At 37.8% G+C, this 20,381-nt stretch overlaps 1 long non-coding RNA gene and 1 other non-coding gene across 2 annotated transcripts in view; one reads left to right on the forward strand and one right to left on the reverse strand.

The window, feature by feature from the left end:
- The window catches only part of LOC124106804 (uncharacterized), a 60,410-nt gene that overhangs the window by 12,976 nt on the left and 27,053 nt on the right, over positions 1 to 20,381 (reverse strand). The gene's annotated exons all lie outside the window — the stretch shown is intronic.
- Positions 8,831 to 8,903, forward strand: Trnav-cac (transfer RNA valine (anticodon CAC)). Its single transcript has one exon. It is a non-coding gene; the product is annotated as a tRNA-Val (tRNA).

Below are 20,381 nucleotides of genomic sequence, written 5' to 3' on the forward strand. Positions count from 1 at the left end.
ATATGTACAACTATTCTCACAAGAGGATTCTATCACATGATGGGAAAGGCATAGTACTTCATACCCAGGCATAAGCCAGGATCAAGAAGAGGCCATGGGGCAACTGACTATGGCATTGCTTAGGGCCTTCACATGACTATAGGAAGGCGGATTAACCTCTTTACATCTTTCCTTACCCCAGGAGCTAGTAAGTAGCAAAAATAATGAATATCTCCTGATGGTAGCCATGCTTAGGGCAGAGAGACTGGGCAATAACTTATATAACTAGTTTTACCTAGAAGGAACAAGGGGCAGCCAAGACCAGAATAAAAGCAATTCAGATAGCCCTGCCCAGCAGACAACCTCATCAGTCCCCACCTTCACTAAAAACAGTGTGGAGTCCCTGAAACCACTCCACTCCCTATAGACCTCCTCTGGGAAAGAAAATATTCTGATTGGCAGAGAAGCCCTACCTGCTCTGAGGACTTTTCATGTATTATAGCACTTGATCCTCATAAGAAATATATGAATATTTTACTATTCTCAATCCTCTTCTATTAAAGATGAGAAAATCAAAGAATGGAGTGGTAAAATTAATATTTAAACATTAATTTATAGTTAATATTAAAATTTATTAATTCCAAAAAAATAATAAAATCTGAATAATAAAGGTGGTTATTATATATGGAACATAAAAATTGATTTTGAAACAGAAATGCCAGAAGAAAATGTTGTAAAATTGTTGGAATAAAAATTTAATGTTTCCTGGAACAGAGGAAGAGCAAATAAGTAGTGGAAATTTGACTAAGTAATTTGCTTATAGTGTAAAAATCAACACAGGGGTTGTCACTGGAAACAAAAAGAAAAAAAGGAGACATCATCTCATGAAATGATAGCCAAAAATCCCCAAAGTACAGAACAAAAGAGTCTTCATGTTAAAATAATCTACTAAATTCTGAACAGGATAAATTTTGTAAATCAAACATTAACCTATCACAGTAAAATTTTTGAAAGAGTTTGAAAATTAAATAGATCCAAATCAGTTGCATCTTCTTCGATACTCAAAACACCTTCCTATCAGCAACTGACAGAGCAAGCAAAAATCTCAGTAAGGACATGGTTAAATTGAATGGCACCTACAATCAACTGAATCTCGTTGCTATCTATGCACTACTTCATTGCACAGTAGCAGAACATGTGTTCTTCGGAACATTCACCAACATAAACTCCATTCTGAACCATAAAACACACCTTAACAAACTTAATAGAAGAAAGTATATGCTTTCATACCACAATAGAATTAGACTAGAAATCAATAACAGAAAGATAGAAAATATCAAAATATTTGGATATTAAAAAATACACTTCTAAATAAAACATGCATCAAAGAAAAAATCTTAAAATAAATTTGAAATTACTTAAATCTAAGAAAAATAAAAATACAATCTATCAATTTTTTGTGTTTTATTTTAATTTGTTATATATCACAGCAGAATGCATTACGATTCATATTACACATATAGAACATAATTTTTCATATCTCTGATTATACACAAAGTAGAGTCACACCATTAGTATCTTCATACCTTTAGGCTAATGATGTCCATCTCATTCTATCATCTTTCCTACCCCCATTCCCACTCCCTTCCCTTCCTTCCCCTTTGCCCTATCTACAGTTCATCTAATCCTCCCAACCACATTATGAATCAGCATCCTTAAGTCAGAGAAAACATTTGGCATTTGCTTTTTGGTATTGGCTAACTTCACTTAGCATGACATTCTCCAATTCCATCCATTTACCTGCAAATGCCATAATTTTATTGTCTTTTAATGCTGAGTAATATTCCATTGTGTATATATACCAAAGTTTCTTTATCCATTCATCTATTGATGGGCATCTAGTTTGGTTCCACAGTTTAGCTACTGAGAATTGTGCTGCTATAAACATTGATGTAGCTGTGTCCCTGTAGTATGCTGTTTTTAAGTCTTTTGAGTATATACCGAGGAGAGAGATAGCTGGATCAAATAATGGTTCCATTCCAAGGATTTTTCCAAGGATTCTCCATACTGCTTTACATATTGGCTGCACCAATTTTCAGTTCCACCAGCAGTCTATGAGTGTGCCTTTTCCCCCACATCCTTGCCAACACTTATTGTTGTTTGTATTCTTAATAGCTGCCATTCTGACTGGAGTGAGATGAAATCTTAGAGTAGTTTTGATTTGCATTTCTCTAATTGCTAGAGATGTTGAACATTTTTTTCATATCTTTGTTGATTGATTGTATATCTTCTTCTGAGAATTGATATTGTCAAAATGACCATACTATCAAAAGCACTATATAGATTTAATGCAATTCCAATCAAAATCTCAATGACATTCCTCATAGAAATAGAAAAAGCAGTCATTAAATTAATCTGGAAAAGTAAGAGATCCATAATAGCTAAGGCAATCCTTAGCAAGAAGAGTGAAGCAGGTAGCATCGATATACCAGACCTTAAACTATACTACAGAGTTTAAGTAACAAAAACGGCATGATATTGGCACCAAAATAGACTGATAGACCAATGGAACAGAATAGAGGACACAGAGACTAACCCACATAATTATAGTTATCTTATATTAAACAAAGGTGCCATAAACATACATTGGAGAAAAGATAGCCTCTTCAACAAATGGTGCTGGGAAAACTGGAAATCCATATGCAACAAAATGAAATCAAACCCCTATTTCTCACCATGAACAAAACTCAAGGATCAAGGACCTAGGAATTAAACCAGAGACACTGTGCTAATAGAAGAAAAGTAGGCCCAAATCTCCATCATGTTGGATTAGACCCCAACTTCCTTAATAAGGCTCCTATAGATTTTAATCAAACAATTAAAATCAAAAATCAATAAATGGGGACTAGAGATCCTTCAGGCTTCTGGAATCCAACACAAAGTTTGATAATGCAAGAAAGTTTTGCAGCTATCCAAATGGATGTGAGGGCGACTGAGAAGCAACATCTATTAGGATGTGTGGTCTCTGGTCCTGATTTGGAGACTAAAGTATGTGAGTATAAAGAGCCTCTGGATTATCTGAAGTCATCTAAACTTAAGGAGGACAACATTGAAGTGAGTGATAAATATCAACAATGTACTCAATGTCGAGTTGATGGTATGCTGATTCCTACAACTGTGAGAGGGCTAAGTCCAAAGTCAGTAAACCACACAAGTTAAACTTGACCTGCAGTGAGAAGCCACATCAAAGAGGACCTGTGGCTTTTGGTTCTGATTTGAAACCTGACCATAGATTCAGAATTTTAAAAGGAAGATGATATTGAAGTGCACAATGTATCAGAATTACCATACAAGGAAAAACTTGATATGCCCTCCCCAAAGTTACATTTTTTTACATAACTACCATCAAAGAGAGAGAGCTAAGATCCAAGTAGATGAATTGATCCAATGCGATCTGAGCTGTCCTAAGAAGACACGTTACATAGAATGTATGTATGTTAAACCCGATTGTGACTCAGATACACTATCAGACTACCTTGAAAACAGGGAAGAAATAGTCATGGTTGAGACAAGTTCTTCTTAGAATGTCTGTCCCCCTCCTCCCTGGCCGGCTCAGTCTAGTAGAAATTAATCAAAGCAGTCGGACAGGAGCGCCACAGAGAAGACCCCTACAGCAGATGGCTTTGAAACTGTGGAGTCGCTGAGAAGTAAAAAGACCTCAGGAAAAAAAAGAAAATGAGGAGTAGGAAGTACAAAACAGATGAAGAAATGGTCCTGAAAGGTGACATTGAGGAGGCCAATGATCACTTGACAAGTAGCCTCAAGAGTAAGAATAGCATGAAAAGCAGGGAGACAGAAGCCAATTCTCTCTCCAAATCGAAGGACAATTTGTATGTTGAAGAGAAACCCTGAGTATACATCTTACTTGAAAATTTAGAAGACAGCAAAGATGATGGTTTATATGAGGTAGAAGGCCTTTTTCAAGAAGTTCATGCGGAGGACCATCTGATTTTTAACAAGAGCAGAATTTATCGAGAGATTGGGAAAGCAAGCCCTTGAAGTCTGAGGACCCTATCCCTCCCCTTCTAGTATTCAGCTATAGTGGAAAGAAGGGTGAATTGAAACTCCCTAAGCTTCATAGAGTGAAGATAGAGGAAGGCTGTGAAACCATTGATGTTGAGTAACAGAAGAAACCAACCACAGTCAAGTTGGAGGAATCACAGTCCCAGCTAGGCTCTTCTGAATCAGACAGGTTCTTCTAAATCACTGGAAAGCTGAGCTCCTCTAAAGAAATTTTACCTAATTTGTGTCATAAAGGAAAAGAACATCTTTCAAAATAACTACTCCAATGGACCAACAAACAAGTTATAAAAAATATGAAGCCTTTTGAATAAGTCTTAAAACTGAATAAATGAAATTGTATTAAAAAAAGAATAAATGGGATGGATTCAAACTAAAAAGCATCTTCTCAGCAAAAGAAATAATCAGTGAGGTAAACAGAGAGCCTATATTTTGGGAACCAATTTTTACCACACGCACATCAGATAGAGCACTAATCTATAGGATATATAAAGAACTCAGAAATCTTAGCACCAAAAAAATACTACAAGCAACTGTATGCCCACAAGTTTGATTACCTAAATGAAAAGAATTCATAGAAGGACAAAGAGATCATATTAATAAACAAATATATGTGTTCCTAGCACAGAGAAAGGAAGAGAGACTTTTTTTCTTGGAAAAGTTTTTAAAATGTTTATAATCATTGACCCAATGATTCTTTTGGGGAAACTAACCTTCTATGAAGAAATTCAATAAAATAAAAAGCCTATGTGGTATCTCGTGTCTAAACAAGATGGTATAACAAAGCATAGGTTTCTTTCATCTTAAAAGGACCTAAAACTAGGCAAAATATATGAAAAATTTTGGACAACAGGCAGTCAGACAATAACACTGAAAAGGGGAAAACAAAGAGCCCTAGAAATGCATTGATTTACTGCCAAAGTGCATACATGTGTACTAAACAGAGCTCAATGTTCTTGCTAAATTGGGGAGACAAAAATTGGAATTTTGAGACAGCATTTAGAAATTTGTGGGGTGGAGAACTGAAGGTTGGGGATATTTTGAGAGAGAGAAAAAAAAATATTTCACAGATATATGGAGGTTCCACCTGAGTCTTTGACTCACTCAGTTTCATTCCTTATGTGAGAAGAAATCAAAACAAGCTGGAGAAAAGAAATACCACAGAGAATAAGGCTAACAAATCCTGGAATTCACACACATACACACAAAAAAAAAAATTGAAGTCTTTGTGTTTTTTCCAGAGGCATAAAAAGACCTTGAAATAGACAGAACATCATTTCAAATAGTCAGGAAAGTTTCACTTAGTACTGGAATTAAATTAGTCCTAGGATAAAGTCTTCTCTAGAAAAACACTTTAAAAAGTTCAAAACTAAGCTTCAAAATAATCCCATTAGATGACTTAACTACAAATCCAAATATATTACAGCCTTATTAAAGACATGCAACAAAGCCATCACTATATAAAGTCAGAATGTCCTGTATCACGAAAATTGCCCCACAAGCATAAAAGAAAATGACCCAGAGGGAGAAAAAAATTTACCAGTCAAAACACATAGGGAAATTAAAGAGATCATGGCATTAACCTATAAGGACCTTTAAACAAAGAAAAATATGACCAGAATGTGCTGAGAGCCATTGCCAAGTAGGAATGACACATGGCAATTTCTTTGTCAGCCTACCCAATGTTGCTTAGAGGGAGGACTCTCCATTGTGGAAATGGGCTTGCCTTGGACCCAGGTCATTTGCAGTGACATTGCATGAATGTTTGAGAAAGGTGACCCTGCTCAAGGACCAGGGTGGATCCCGGTTTAGGGAGGATCCTGCTGGATTAGGGTGGGTCCAGGTTTAAGGTGAATCCTGCTGGGAATAGGGCGTATCGTGCTGCCTCAGGCGCCCGCCCGCCTGTTCCCGTTGAGTTCTCGTGGGATTCAGAGAGTATTTTGGGATGCAGAGCCTGGTGGAGGTGTGGATTTTTCCCAGAACGTGCATGTAGAGTGCCGGTGACAGTTCGGGAATAAAGAGTTGCTGTTTGAATCTACAAGGCTGTGAGTGGCTCGAGATTTTGTGCCCAGCCAGACTGCGGCAAGAATGTAAAAGTAATGTGTGATGGTTTGATATGAGATGTTCCCCCAAAGCTCTGTGTTAGTGCAGGAATGTTCAGAGGTTAAATGATTGAATTGTGAGAGTGGTAACCTAATTAGTCCATCTTAGCTTGAATTGATCAACTGGATGACAACTGTAGGCAGGTGGGGGCATGAATGGAGGAGATGGGTCACTGAGGGGGTGCCTTGGAAAGGTGCAGTTCTCTGTGGTCCCATCCCATACATCAAAGATGAGCAGCTTTAATCTGCTGGGCCCTTCCCACATGATGTGGTGCCTCATCCTGGTCCCAGAGAAATGGAGTCAGTTATCTATGGACTGAGGCCTCTGAAACTGTGAGCCCCAAATAAATTTTTCTCCTCTAAGTTTCTTGTTGGGCATTTTGATCACAGCAACACCAACAATAACAAAACAACAACAACAACAACAAAACCTAACTAAAACAGAAGTGGGGTTGTTGCTATGATTTATTTGACCATGTGGCTCAGAAGATATTGGAGCTGGTTCGGGATGAAGGGGATGTTGAAATGTTTAGAGAAGCAAGCTGGAATAGTTTTAGAAGCAAGCAGAGCTGAATGAGAAATTTGGTGGAAGTTCAAAAGTCCAGAGTGGCATGACTAGAGTGCTCATGAGATTTCAGAAGAAAATGAGGACTCTGTTGGGAATTAGAATAGCAGCTGCTCATGTTATGAACCTGGCTACATTTTGTCCATGACATGATACTTTGTGTGAGACTGAATATGAACTAATTATTCTGATGGAAATAAATTTCAAGGAAGCACAGCTTTCAGTCAGTGTTGTGGATATTGCTGGAAGCTTTCAGTCAGGTTTACTGTGACAAATAGGGGCAGGTAACAGAGATAAAGGATTTAAAAAACTTGCAGTTTGAACAGAAAAGTACATGAAATTTGAGGACAGAAAAGATGGGCTTGTTGAAGAGATTACAGCTCCTAAAGTCATGCTAAGTACTTTGTACAAGGCAATAGGAAAATTGGCTTGAGAGCATCTCAGGAATTTGAAAGCCCACACCCATTTCAGGCTCAGGGATATATAAGGGAAAAGTTCTTTAAGAAGAGATCATGGGGGCACTCTGCTCATACAGAGAGGGTCTTAGGAAGTTGTTTTACCATGCTGAGCTCTGCAGACACTCAGAGGTTTCCACAGCAGGGACCTGACTATTCTACAAGCTAGCAGAAGACCTTGGTTCCATCCATACAGTGCTGGTTTTGCAGGACTGCAGGATGCCCAAGTTAAGGGGTCATCGAAGCTCCCACTGAGATTTCAGAGGAAAGTCTGGGAGGCCAGGCAAAGTGTAATAGGGTCAAAATTCCTGCAGGCTTCCCTGAGAAGGCAATACGTGGAGTTATAAAGATGAAGCAGGTGATGGAATGAAGACTCCTTTTCCCATGATATGCTGCCTCATCTTGGGCCCAAAGCAGTGAAGCCAGCCATCTATGGACAAAGATCTCTGAAACCACGAGCCTCAAATAACTTTCGCTCCTCTAATTTGTTCTTATCAGATATTTTGGTCACAGCAACAAAAAAAACTGACTAAAATACCCATAAATCTAATAATTTCAAGGAAATCCAATAAAAAGAAACAAACCACACTAAGACACATCATAATCAGATTATTAAAAGTGAATTAAGGAGAATATTTTTAAACGGAGAGAGGAATAAGAGATACAGTGATAAGAATGACAGCCAAAAGGAAAGACAATGGAATGAATCTGAAATAACTTTCCTATATACATATATGAATACACCACAGTTAATTTCACTGTCATGTACATCTACAAGGTGTGGGTCTTAATTAGAATAATATTTAATGCTTGTATAATTATGTGAAAATGGATACTACTGTCATGTATAACTAAAAAGAAATAATAGAATTAAAATATTAAAAATTTAAAAAGAATCACAGCCAACTTCTCATTAGAAACTATTCAAGAAAGAAGACAAATAATCAGCATATTTAGAGACTAGAAAGAAAAAAATAATAGTTGGTGTAGACTTCTTTAATGAAAATATCTTTTAAAAGTGAAGATAAAGACTTTACAGATCAAAAAATGAGCAAAACGGTCTTCTGGGATTTTAATAGAGACTGTGTTGAATACAAAGATCAGTTTGAGGAGAATTGCCTACTTGAAGTTTTGAGCTTTCAAATTCATGAACTTAAAATGTCTCTCTATTTAAATTTTCTTTTTAAGTTTTCTCAGCAGCAAGTCATGCACTTCTTTTGTTAAACTTATCCTGAAGTATTTTATTTTCTTTGATGCTATAATGAATGAAATTATCGTCAATTTCATTTTCAGATTGTTGATTGCTCATATATAGAAATGCAATTGAATTTTCAATCTTTTATCTTGTGACTTTTCTGTATTTGTTTATTGGTTCTAATAAGTTTTGTTGTTGTTTTGATTTGTTTTGCTTTTTGTATACTATGTATAAAATCATGTCTCTATAGCTTTACTTTATTTCCAAAAAGTTAAAAGAAGAAAATGCAATAAGAGATATACAAATACTAAATTAAAATAACTGTAAAACGTCATATAAGAAATATCACAACGGATAAAGATGGCTAAGTTACAATGATAACATAATAAAATACAATAATATACAATGTGTATTCTAATAATAGAATCTTAAAATACATGAATTAAAGGGAGCTGGGGATATAGCTCAGTTGGTAGAGTGCTTGCCTCACATGCACAAGGCCCTGGGTTCAATCCCCAGCACCACCAATATATATATATATATATATATATATATATATATATATATATATATATATATATATGAAAACTAATAGAATTAAAAGCAGAAGTTGGGGCTGGGGTTATGGCTCAGAGGTAGAGCGCTCACCTGGTATGTGTGAGGCACTGGGTTCGATCCTCAGCATCACATAAATATAAAATGTGTCCACCTATAACTAAGAAATAAATATTTTTTAAAAAGTAGAAGTAGACAAATTCCTAAGTATAGCTGAAAATTTCAACAATCCTATCCAAGTAATTAATAAAATGGACAGAAAATCAGTAAAGTTATGTAAGATATAAAAAAAATGTTATCAACCAACTCAACAAAACAGTTATTTATTTAACACTGTACTCAAAAACACCTTAAAGCATATTTTTGAGTGCCTGAGAAATATTCACCAAAATAGATCATATTCTGAATTACAAAGAAAAGTTCAATAACTTTTAAAGTAACTGAATTTATATAATGTATAGTCTCTGTCCACAAAGGAATAAAGCTAGAAATCAATAACGGAAAGGTTATAGGAAAATTCACCAATACTTGAACTTTTATACATACTTCTAAAACATGATGGCTTCAGGAAGAAAGCACAAGAGGAAAAAATATTTTGAAATGGATGGAAATGAAAACACATCAAATTGATTTATACAATGAAAACTACAGAACCCTAAAGAGAGAAATAGAAGAAGATCTTAGAAGATGCAAAAATATACCCTGTTCATGGATAGGCAGAACTAACATCATCAAAATGGCAATATTACCAAAAGTTCTCTATAGGTTTAATGCAATGCCAATCAAAATCCCAACGGCATTTCTTGTAGAAATAGATAAAGCAATCATGAAATTCATATGGAAAAATAAAAGACCCAGAATAGCAAAAGCAATTCTAAGCAGGAAGAGTGAATCAGGCAGTATAGCGATACCAGACTTCAAACTATACTACAGAACAATAGTAACAAAAACAGCATGGTACTGGTACCAAAACAGGAGGGTGGACCAATGGTACAGAATAAAGGACACAGAGACCAATCCACAAAATTACAACTATCTTACATTTGACAAACGGGCTAAAAGCATGCAATGGAGGAAGGATAGCATCTTCAACAAATGGTGCTGGGAAAACTGGAAATCCATATGCAACAAAATGAAACTGAATCCCTTTCTCTCGCCATGCACAAAAGTTAACTCAAAATGGATCAAGGAGCTTGATATCAAATCAGAGTCTCTGCATCTGATAGAAGAAAAATTTGGCTCCAATCTACATATTGTAGGGTCAGGCTCCAAATTCCTTAATAGGACACCCATAGCACAAGAGTTAATAACAAGAATCAACAAATGGGACTTACTCAAACTAAAAAGTTTTTTCTCAGCAAGAGAAACAATAAGAGAGGTAAATAGGGAGCCTACACCCTGGGAACAAATTTTTACTCCTCACACTTCAGATAGAGCCCTAATATCCAGAGTATACAAAGAACTCAAAAAATTAAACAATAAGAAAACAAATAACCCAATCAACAAATGGGCCAAGGACCTGAACAGACACCTCAGAGGAGGACATACAATCAATCAACAAGTACATGAAAAAATGCTCACCATCTCTAGCAGTCAGAGAAATGCAAATCAAAACCACCCTAAGATACCATCTCACTCCAGTAAGATTGGCAGCCATTATGAAGTCAAACAACAACAAGTGCTGGCGAGGATGTGGGGAAAAGGGTATACTTGTACATTGCTGGTGGGACTGCAAATTGGTGAGGCCAATTTGGAAAGCAGTATGGAGATTCCTGGGAAAGCTGGGAATGGAACCACCATTTGACCCAGCTATTGCCCTTCTCGGACTATTCCCTAAAGACCTTAAAAGAGTGTACTATAGGGATACTGCTACATCAATATTCATAGCAGCACAATTCACAATAGCTAGACTGTGGAACCAATCTAGATGCCCTTCAATAGATGAATGGATAAAAAAAAAAACGTGGCATTTATACACAATGGAGTATTACTCTGCACTAAAAAATGACAAAATCATGGCATTTGCAGGGAAATGGATGGCACTAGAGCAGATTAGGCTAAGTGAAGCTAGCCAATCCCTAAAAAACAAATGCCAAATGTCTTCTTTGATATAAGGAGGGCAACTAAGAACAGAGCAGGGAGTAAGGGTATGAGAAGAAGATTAACATTAAACAGGGTCGAGAGGTGGGAGGGAAAGGGAGAGAGAAGGGAAATTGCATGGAAATGGAAGGAGACCCTCATTGTTATACAAAATTACATATAAGAGTAAGTGAGGGGAAAGGGAAAAAAAACAAGGGAGAGAAATGAATTACAGTAGATGGGGTAGAGAGAGAAGATAGGAGGGGAGGAGAGGGGAGGGGGGATAGTAGAGGATAGGAAAGGCAGCAAAACACAACAGACACTAGTATGGCAGTATGTAAAAACGTGGATGTGTAACCAATGTGATTCTGCAATCTGTATACAGGGTAAAAATGGGAGTTCATAACCCACTTGAATCAAATGTATGAAATATGATACGTCAAGAGCTTTGTAATGTTTTGAACAACTAATAATAAAAAAATGCAAAAAAAATCTTAGTTACATAAGATTAAGCAGAATAATGACAATGGGGACAAAAAACTAAAATGAGTTAGCACTATGTTAATTAAAAACAAAAACATACACTTGATAAATGATGTATTAATCTACATATATGAGAATTGAGAATTCATGGCCTATGGTGTGTCCAACCTATAAAATATTTTTACACATAGGATTTCCTAGAATTCTTACAATCATCCCACATAGTAACTCACAAGTTGGAAGCCACTGCTCTAAAATTTGAAAAAAAGAAAGAAAGAAAGAAAGAAAACACATCAAATTTTATGGAATGAACCAAGGAAGTCCCTGGAGGAAAATGTGTATCAGTTAATACTTATACTAGAAAAGAAAAAAGGGCTTCAAGTCTATGATATAAACTAAATGATGAAAATAGAAATGAACAAACCCTAGAATAAGCAAAATTACGAACAGAAATAGTGAAGTGAAAAGAAAAACAATGCAGAAATTCAACAATGCCAAAAGATAGTTTTTTGAAAGATTAATAATGATAAACATCTAGACATAGTGACCAGGAAATGAGGGTCATCACAAGAGATCACACAGATATTAAAAAAATAATAAAGAAGTATTGTAAAGTGTTGGTGAGGATGTAGGGAAGAAATACACTCATACATGACTTGTGGGACTGCAAATTGGTGCAACCATTCTAGAAAGCAGTATGGAGGATTCCTTGGAATACTTGGAATGGAACCACCATTTAACCCAGCTATCCCACTCCTCAGTCTATAACTAAAGGACTTAAAATCAGCATAGTATAGTGACCCAGCCACATCAATTTTTAGGGCAGCTCAATTCACAATAGCTAAACTGTGGAACCAACCTAGATGCCCTTCAATAGATGAATGAATAAAGAAACTATGCTATATATACACAATGGAATATTACTCAGCATTAAAAGAGAATAAAATTATGGCATTTGCAGGTAAATGGATGGAGTTGGAGAATATCATGCTAAGTGAAATAAGACAATCCCCAAAAATCGAAGGCCAAATCTTTTCTCTGATAAGTAGATGCTGATCCATAATGGGCTTGAGGGGTGGGGAGCTGGCGGGGATGAAGGAACTTTGGATTGGGCAAAGGGGAAGGAGAAGAGGGGAGGGAGCATGGGGGTAGGAAAGATAGTGGAATGAGACAGGTATCACTATCCTAGGTACATGTATGATTACACAAATGGTGCAACTCTACATCATGTACAACCAGAGAAATGGAAAGTTTTGCTCCATTTGTGTACAATGAATTGAAATGCATTCTGTTGTCATATGTAAGTAATTAGAACAATTTTTTTTAAAAAGGAAGAGGAAGAGGCATAAATGGTACTTTCTGAATATAGCCTCTTTGCAGGTAATCAATGTATGATCAACTATTTATAAAAAAAATTTTAATTAAAAAAATTAAATAGTGTGAACTTTATTAACTGGGCAATTTGGATAAAATAGGCAAATTTATATTTTTAGGGGGGTAGGGGTACCAGGGATTGAACTCAGGGATACTTAACCATATGTCCAGCCCTATTTTGTATTTTATTTACAGTGCAGGGTCTCACTGAGTTGCTTAGAACCTTGATTTTTTGCTAAGGCTAGCTGTGAACTTGTGATCCTCCTGCCTCAGCCTCCTGAGCCACTGGGATAACAGGAGTGCACCAGTGCGAAAGGCAAAATAGGTAAATTTCTTAAAAGATATTGATTATCAAAACTGATACAAAAAGAAATAGAAAATATGAATGGTCCTCTATCTTTTAAATGATTGAATTTATTAATTCAAAGCTTTCCAAAAGATACATCCAGTTCCAGAGAGTTTCACTCTAAGTTCTATTTGCATTTGGAAGAAATAATATCAATTATACATGAAGTTTTCAGAAAATAGAAATGGATAAAAATATTTATAAGAAAAAAAAGCTATATATCAATATTCCTCATGAACATAAACATGAAAGTACTTAACAGGAATCAATGTGTGACACAATGTGTGACTACAACTGAAACAAACAGGATGCTGCCCTCAAAGACTTTGATTTTGACAAGAGTTGACAAATAAAGCAAAGATAATTAGAGAATGTCCATCCAACCACAGAGAAGTGGCATAGGCAGCAAAGACCTAATTACAGTGCTGCTGGTGATACCCAGTCCTTGAGGGAAGCATTGGCTATTTTCTGTGAACAAGTTTTCCTTGACCCTAGCCAATTGTCTACTCTTGGGGGTCCTAGTTTTCTAACAGCTCTGTAAGCTATCAAACATCTTTCCACAAATGCATTTCTGCTAAATTTAGCAACCAAGAGCATGAGTAATATGTCTATCCCTAATTAATGCTCTTGCAACCAAGACCTGAACTTGTTTAGAAGTCAGTACCCCAAACTGGTTTGCTCTGGCCCCCAAAGAAATAGAATTTAGGAAAGTAAATCTGACTTCATGGAAATGAAGACTTTGAGAATTCCATTAGTATTTAGGTATAATAATCTGGCATAACACCTAATAATTTATCAATTATCATCATCAGAAAAGTTCATCAAATTTAAGGCATTGAGAAGATTGTTCAAAAAGTGTTTCCCAGATTCCCTTTATTCATCTCTCAGTCCTTATTTCCCGTTATTAGGATCTATCACGTACATTTACACATACATTTAGCTTTGATCCTATACAGTTTGAGAACTTTCAGAGTTTAAAAGAAAGAGATTGTGTGTGTGTGTGTGTGTGTGTGCACGCGCGCGCACGCGTGCCTGCCTCTCTGTCCCTCTCCTGGAATTTATACAAATCTCTGTTAAAAGAGACTCTGGTGATGCCTGGAACCTATGATACACTGGAAATACTATCCATGGCGTCAAAAGATAAAGGATAGGGGCTGGGGTTCTGGCTGAGTAGCAGAGCGCTTGCCTTGCACATGTGAAGCACTGGGTTTGACCCTCAGCACCATATAAAAATAAAAAAAATAAAGATATTGTGTCCATATATAACTTAAAAAATATTTTTTAAAAAAGGTAAAGGATATTCTGATTGGCTACCCTATACTACATGTCCATTCTTGCAGCAGAGAAGACAGGCCACAGGATTTGATTGGCAGCCCCACATAATTTATATGGAGTAGGTGAGAAACCATTTTTAAAATAAAGGGATATTGAGGAAATAAAAAAGTTCACAGTTGACCACTACAGAGGAAAAAAGATAAATATGAAGAAGAAATGTGAGATGATCTATTGATGTGAGTCCCCTTTGAGAAAGCTGAAGTGGATGAATTCAAGAGCAAGGGTGGAGGAACTGACTTCAGATCCCAGGAGGAATAAATGCTGTTTTATAATGCATTTATGTACTAAGCTGCCTCAAATCCTTAACAAATTAGAGTTTTATATATATATATATATATATATATATATATATATATATATATATAAATGAAATGAGGGTACAAGGACATTATATCCTTGAAAATAGACCACTTTAAGCATCTAACACCTTAGCTATTTGAACATTTGCTGATGAATATTAATATGATCATTATTAATATCACTAATGAAATTTCTGACATAAAACACGAACCCGTAGGTTGCCCATTTTTCATAATAGTTTATGTTGAGTAATCCTATGTGAGAGGATTGTAACTTATAATGAAATACATTTCTAAATTGATCACAGGGGTTATATTCTAATGGTTAAGAATACAGATTTGGAAATAGCCTGATCTGAGTTTAAATCCTGACTACTACAATATTTGTACCTATGTGATCCTAGAAAAGTTATTTACTGCTTACTTCATATAAAACATTCCACAAAGGGCCCAAAATCTAGTGAGAGTTCAATAGTATGTATTGTCTGTGGTTATAATTATGATTCTAGAACTTGAAAGCCAACATTTAATACATTTTCCTCAATTTCTCATCGTTCTGATTCTTTTATAATTCAATTGGAATTAGTGAGGTTTGACTGTGCATTATACAGTATGGTACATAAACATGGAAGTACACAAGATCACATCAGTAACCAATCACTTTGCCTTATTTTCCCCCTTAAGGAAAAATTCTCTAAATTTTCCTCACCCAGAAATCCTTCCCAGACAGCTCCTTTAAGAACTGTAGCTCTTTCAAGATTCCCCACTATACTGAAAGAATTCAACCATATTTATGTTGTCCAGTCAAATACTTGGTAGTTTCCACTTTTAAGAGCATGTTTTCTAAACATCTCTGGTAAATGGAGATTTTGACTTTATGCCCAGATCACCCTGAGAGCTGCTCCTACAGAAAAAACTAATAGGATAATAAATCCTAAGTCCGTCCTTTCCTTTCTCTCTCTCTCTCTCTTCTCTTCTCTCTCTCTCTCTCTCTCTCTCTCTCTCTCTCTCTCTCTCTCTCTCTCTCTCTCTCAGCAAGAGTTGCTTTAGTGTTCAGCTTGCATTCGCTTCTCTCTGCAGGCTGTCCCCCTCTCTTCTCAGACCATTGTGTTTAATACAGGACTTTTGACTTGGCCATCATTACTCACACTTTACTGATTTTACTTTAAACACTGTTGGCTAAAGCGACAATTTATCAAGCCTGTTTTGCCTAGCAGTTGGGGATAATTTATTTTCCCGTTGAAGGGTTTGATATTTATTAGTGCAGCAGCGAGCTGGTCAACGGAGATTCACACCCCAGGAGACTGGATGGGTTCTGAGTGAGCCTCACAGGGCCTGCTCCACCCTCTTCTGCTGTGGAGGCAGAAACCCTGGGGCTCTGTGTCTTGGGAAAAGGAAGCTCAGGGTGCTGGACCCGCAGCTGTGAGTGCAGGAAGCCAGCGATCCCTGTGATGTGCCCCCAAAGCCTCTCCCTGGTGGTGGGGAGAGTCAGCAAGACCCTAGCAGCATGCAGATGAGGACTCACCACAATATGCTGCATCAACAAGGAGACCACCTTCGCCCCCAGCCGCCAAAGAGCACCTGGTTGGCAAGAGATTACTCAGGTAAGCTTGGGTGTGTTTAAGAAGTGGAGAGTCCCAGGCTTCTACAGCAAGGGGGGAACAATTCTTACACAGAGCCGTCCACATCTTCAAAGTATACTCACAGTGCCTGACAAGAGTAGGCTTTAAGACTAGATTGCTATAGTAGCAAAGGAATAACTAGAAGAAAAGAAAGGAACTTAGATTTATGATGTGCCTGGCACTGTGCTAGACTTATATACATCATTTCATTTAATCTTTGCAATAACCCCAAGGATGGGCATTTCCAGCGGACTCTGGGAGGTTATGTAAATTGCTTTCTATTCCACACATAGGAAGAAGAGGAGCCAGGAACAAGCCCAGATCTTTCTGACCACATGCTCTTCTGATGTTCCCATACTCTTTCTGTACTGAATAAGAGCCTTGGAAGGTGTCTCCAGCCCCAGGGCCTCAGCTGGTGCCTGGAGGTCCCACCACTTGGAGTCACTTCTTGAATTAGGACTTTATGTAATGGAAGTAAGCTATCTGGGAGACACAGCTAAGAGATCCATTAGCACTTAAGCTACATTAGTGGGAAAATATGGAACATGTTTCCCACCCCACCCCACCCCCAGAACAGAGGGAATGGGACATATTAAATGAAGAGATGGCACAGTCAACCTGTGATGTTTCAAGTTCTCATACTTCTGTGGGTGAGTGTATAAGGAAGAGCTGCCTTTTGGAACACCGTTGTGTGGGGTCTACCGACCCACAGGAGCATGAGCATATGAACCCATTATTTGTGGTGAACCCATAAAATGCTGACACTAAGATTATAAAACCAGATTGCACACAGTCCTCATGCCTGAAGAGTTTATGATATCTTTCCCCTGAGAAGAGAAGCCTTCAGGATGCAAAATCCATTGGCTGAATAAGCCTTGCTTATTCCCTACGAGCCCATTTGGAGGTGAGGAAGAATAGATCCAATAGACTACTAGGGAATAAGGAGTAGAAAGAGACTCTACTGGTCTTCATCCTGCTGGGATGACACCAGCATTAATACTGCCCAGATCCACCCCTTTGTCACTTTCTCCTTTGTAATTCCTGCTGGGTGTCCACCGCCCCCTCCTGTTTGTTGCCTGCCACCACTACCACCATACCCCAGTTGGGATTGTATAATACTGCCTTAAAGAAATGAGGCGGGGAAGCATTCTCCACCACAGAGTAAACTCTTCAGAAAACAAATTCACTGAGGAATAACTCAGCTTTGAGAATGTCAGTGGAGGCTCATTTGGTACTTGCAGAGCTGGGAGATTGACAGCAGCCTACAGGCCAACCAATAGACAGTGCCCAAGTTCCACCAGGATTGAGTCAATATGGAAACGGTTGAGGCAGAGGCTCACCCAAATTGACCAGCAGCAGTTCATCAGGCCCCCAGGCCTCCCTCTCCAGCCAATCACTGCACGTCCCAGCTCATTGTTTTGTTGAGTCCACCGTGAAATGAAATTCTTTCCAGAGCCTTGATTAACCTTATTAGAGCTCATAAAACTCGAAGTATTTCAGTATGTCTGAATGTCTTCATTTTATTGTAGATATTTGTGGTTGGGGGTTATTTTTGCTGTCAGTTTTCAATTAGTAAAGAGATGTGGCAAAAAGAAAAGAACAAATTAGAATTCAGGGCACCCAGACCCCAGGAGAGGGACAAGGTGCAGAGAATACCTCCAACCTTCCAATATCCCACGTTCGAGTCAAGTGCTGGCATGTGGGATGCATGTCGTGCCATTCCATGACATAACATTTCATTCTTGTCACAAACTGAAAACTTTGCTGATGAGTACCCATATTTATTAGAATTACTTTTGTTCCAGGGCTTGTGTGTGGTCATATTATCCATTAATGATGGAACATTGACCTGGGCCATATTCTGGGTTCAACAAAGAGTTCTGTAGGATCTGGCAGAGCCCAAGGCATTTTTGCCAAACCTTTGTCTGCAACCCCTTGTCACCCCCTTCATTTTAAAGCCCATGTGTATTTTAACAAAAATATCATCCATCTGTTTCTGATTCATTTACACTCAACTCATAAAATTTCCTTTTGTCAGGGATGACATGTCCTGCTTTGGTGTGACATGTTGAACCCTTCTGTCCTGAATATCAGGTAGTCTTGCTTAGCCCAGAGATGACATGCTCCACTCCCTGGACTAGAGGGGGATAGTTGGAGCAAAGGTTCAAGGAGGAAGAAGCTCCAAATTCCAAATCCCTAGTGCTTCAGTCCACAATGGGCTTGGCAAAATGTCTGCATCCATTCACAGTGCTGACTTAATTGAGCTGTTATTACTATGGTGTGTGAGTGTGTGTATGTGTGTGTGTATGTATAATTGTCTGTGATTAAACATATCTTCTGGCATTAATTCAGACTGGAGGTGAGCTCCATTTCTGTTTAGTCCAACCACCTGATTCCCTTTGACAGTGTGGGACTGGACTGAATTCCTTCTATGACTTGCTGTGCTGAGTTTTATCTGCCTGTCAACCCAAAGCAGAAAAATGAAAGGCAAGAGTGCTCAGAAACAGGGGGAAGAACTCAAGTTCTGGAAGCTCTCCTAGCACTGTATTCCCATTCAGGGCGAAGTATGTTGGCAACCACAAGGGCAGGTTTACTGACAATGTGAACAAGGGAGGAAAGTAATCACTGCCACTGCAGTGTGGCAGACATTGGCATAATGCAAGGCCATGCAGAGCCTCCCCAAATTGGAACCCACATACACCTCTGGGCCACCTAAATCTGCCCTGGTAGCCCAGATAAGAGTTGCCATGCCAAATGGTAACTACTTTGCCCTGCCCATTACTCAAGAAACTATAGAGCTATCTAAATCTGAATTGAAACTCAAAACTAGCTTTACAAAGAAAAAAAAAGTCTATTGAAATCTTAGTTGTTCAGCATCCTGCCACTTCTCACAATGTTTAACATGGTGGAATCAATTGTATCTACATGCCCACTTTTCCATGATAAATTTTCTTTTCCCATAGACTCAGACTAACCCATTTCTTCATAGCTTTGTATAAAGACCTGAAACATATAAATAGGTGGGGGAAAGTAACACAAAGTTACATGTGTAGAGTGACATGAGATTATTGGGCTAACATGTTAGAGTTCCTAAGGAAAAGACTTCAAACCAAGCATAGCACTGTCAACTTCACAGACAATGGGGTGACATAAGCCACAACAGCATCCCTGAAAGACCAGAGTCCTGAGTACATGTTAGAGTGACAGTTCTCACCATGGTGATGGTACAGGGACATACCTGAATTCTGTGACATATCTGATTTGTTATTAATAATAAAAGCTTACGGGTGGCTCACTTTTTTAAATAACATGAGTTTCAATCCCCAGCACCACAAAAACAAATAAATTTCAGAAGTAGTATATATAATATATAATAATAATAATAATATTGTTTTAAACCACTGCATTCCCTGATATGCCTTATTGGGTTGGAGTGAAAGGGTTCGTATTACTCGATGACTCCTAGAATCACAGATAGAGACCCAATGGGTACATTTGTGGAAATGTGTTCTGCCTGTGAACATCATCCATCATGCACACTGTAGCAGAAAACAGTTGGAGATCTCTACACCCCAGGTCTCAGTACATATCATTGAGGTGCTCTTTGTCACTTTTTAATGTAGAGGGATTCTATTTTACTGTTCTTTTTTCTTTCGTTTTGCTATTCTTCTATTTTAACTGTTCATATTATGTAAAGCAGACTCACAGAAAAGGATAATTAAGAGTTTGAGTGGCCAGAGTGGCCAAAGTGGCCTTTCTATACAGCAGGATCTTTTAATAAGGCACACTGAGACAGCACCGACATTATGGTAGTTCTCTTCTCTTTGCCTCTCCCTCCCTTCATCCGCATATGTGTGTGTCTGTGTGTGTGGTTGATCGTGTATATGGTTGATCGGTCAGTTGGTTGTAGAA

The sequence above is a fragment of the Marmota monax genome, unplaced genomic scaffold (genome assembly GCF_021218885.2).
Source record: "Marmota monax isolate L192 unplaced genomic scaffold, Marmota_monax_Labrador192_F-V1.1 WCK01_AAM20220418_F8-fsc00003, whole genome shotgun sequence".
Taxonomy (NCBI): Eukaryota; Metazoa; Chordata; class Mammalia; order Rodentia; family Sciuridae; genus Marmota; species Marmota monax.